At 33.4% G+C, this 2,184-nt stretch overlaps 1 long non-coding RNA gene across 1 annotated transcript; it reads left to right on the forward strand.

The window, feature by feature from the left end:
- Positions 1-202: 202 nt before the first annotated feature.
- LOC141480387 (uncharacterized) lies at positions 203-1,950 on the forward strand. The gene is made up of 3 exons (XR_012464306.1): positions 203-1,118; positions 1,185-1,277; positions 1,579-1,950. It is a non-coding gene; the product is annotated as an uncharacterized lncRNA (long non-coding RNA).
- Positions 1,951-2,184: the final 234 nt, after the last annotated feature.

Raw genomic sequence — 2,184 nt, forward strand, 5'->3', positions numbered from 1 at the left:
TTCCGTCCTTCGACTCGTGTTCATTAATATATCTTCGAGCAGCGTGGGATACGGCTTCACCACCACTTGGAGATCCAAAACCATATTGAAATGGGCACAACAAAATCCTCATTCTATTGTGAAGCACAGAAGACCAGGAAAATTTTGATTTAGTGTGTGGGCAGGTGTTTTTAGGGGTAGAATCATCGGCCCGTTCATTCCCACACAGCACTAGATATTCATGGAATATTCCCTGTATATCATAAAACGAACGTATATATTCCAAATATTCATAGAATATTCTTGGAATATATACATGCCTTTAGAATATTCATAGAATATGCTTGAATGAATATGGCAGGATTATTCCCGAAAGAATGTGCATAGAATGTCTATAAATGGATTATTCTCCCTTGAATATTCTAAGAATATTGTCGATCGAATATACCATATGGTATATTCTTAGAATATATCCCCACGGTATATTTTGGAATATTCTATACAATGGAATTTTGAATTATCTTATAATAACGTATTCAAATAATTCAATATTATTAAAAACAAAAATATTTGAAGATCTTAATCGAATGCATAACCTAATGTATATAACCCTGATAGTGTTAACCAGTTTTTGAACTCAACGCAAAGATTTTGGATGAATTGCTCCAACAGCAACTGTTGGAAACGACAAAAAAATTTGAATGGGCCAATAAATGAACCAATTGCATCAATAAATTGGTTAATTCTCATCCTATTTGTCTTTTTGTATTTGAAATTATTTAATTACAAAGCGAAAAATCCTGGAAACAGAGAAATGGGGAAGTGAATAATTGGAGTAAACGTTTCTCATTGGTCATTTGAAGTGTAGCGCGCGACAGTCGAATAAGCTCTGTGAAAACGACTGTCCCTTAATGCATGGTACATTTGCGTTTGCGTTAAATTCGACATTTGATTCAACATGGCGGTTGACGTGGCAGGTTCGCGTGTGTAATGCATGATGTGTTGGTGTTATCAAAGTATAATTCTGTCACGTTCAGTGTACCATTTATAATTTGGGGTTGTCCAATTTTCATTACAGCGAATAGTTTGATTTTGGATCTTCAAACAGGAGAGTTGCATCTATTCAGTCTTCAAGAAAAGTAAGTAAAATGCAATAGTATCGATAGTAAAAGTCATGGTGATTAACCTACTATACCTCATTTTAGGTTCGAGGAGAGTTGATGTGTGGGATTTGTTGGTTTGACTAAGTACATGTTTGAACTAGAGTGATTTCAGCTGTGTATCTTCAATAGACAAAAGTAAGTGAATGACACATTCTTTTGTATCATTTGTTTTCATAATTTTTATCACTCGTTTTCAAGATAGTATCAATTTGCCCAAAAGGAAACAGAGTGGTACCTGGTATAGGCAGGTGCGCCAAGGAACTGAAAACGTAATGAGTACTTTTCAACAAAACAATGCAAGTTGCTCTCCAAGTCATAAAATATTGTAAATGTTCATGAGTAACCTATGCGAAAAATATCTATTTGATTTTTATTCCAGTTTCATTGTGCCACTTTCAAATAGTGATAATGAACGTTAATGTACATTTTGTTCCAGGTATTACTATTGAAACACTGGCTGATGCATTGTTGGACAAATATAAGGAAAACTATTCTGGTGAGCAAAGTTTGAATAACTTTAAGTAAGTGAAATTCATTGAAGAACCCATCATACCACTCATTTTAAAAACTTCATTTGTGGGTTTATTTTTCGAAGTGAGAAACCTAACCTAACCTATTTCTTGATGTAATACACTTTTTCTTTTTCAATGAAATGATATATTTATTATTTTTTAATTAGTGCTGATGAAGTCACAGAGTTGTTATTTTAGTATATTTTTTAGTATACATTTGTTTGAGAGTAGGAACATCCTAATTTGAATACATTTCTAATATTTGTAATATGACAGTATTCAGGAATATTTTATTCAGTGAATAAATATTTTTGTAATAAATGACCGTCGGGTCTGAATTGGCGATCCCTATATAAGTACTACTATGAATATATAATAATCATCTCAGTATTTACTCGCACCAGAAAAATTCACCCCCCTGTATATGGGATCGTTCAGCCAAAGGTATTTATTTTCTTAATTTAGTTTGGTAGCGTGAGAGTTGCTGCCACCAGATCAGAAAAAGTTTGAAATCCGTCCTGATCACACGG

Source organism: Leptinotarsa decemlineata, unplaced genomic scaffold (genome assembly GCF_025532065.1).
Source record: "Leptinotarsa decemlineata unplaced genomic scaffold, Ldec_3_MD MMD2_P_RNA_scaffold_8, whole genome shotgun sequence".
Lineage (NCBI taxonomy): Eukaryota > Metazoa > Arthropoda > Insecta > Coleoptera > Chrysomelidae > Leptinotarsa > Leptinotarsa decemlineata.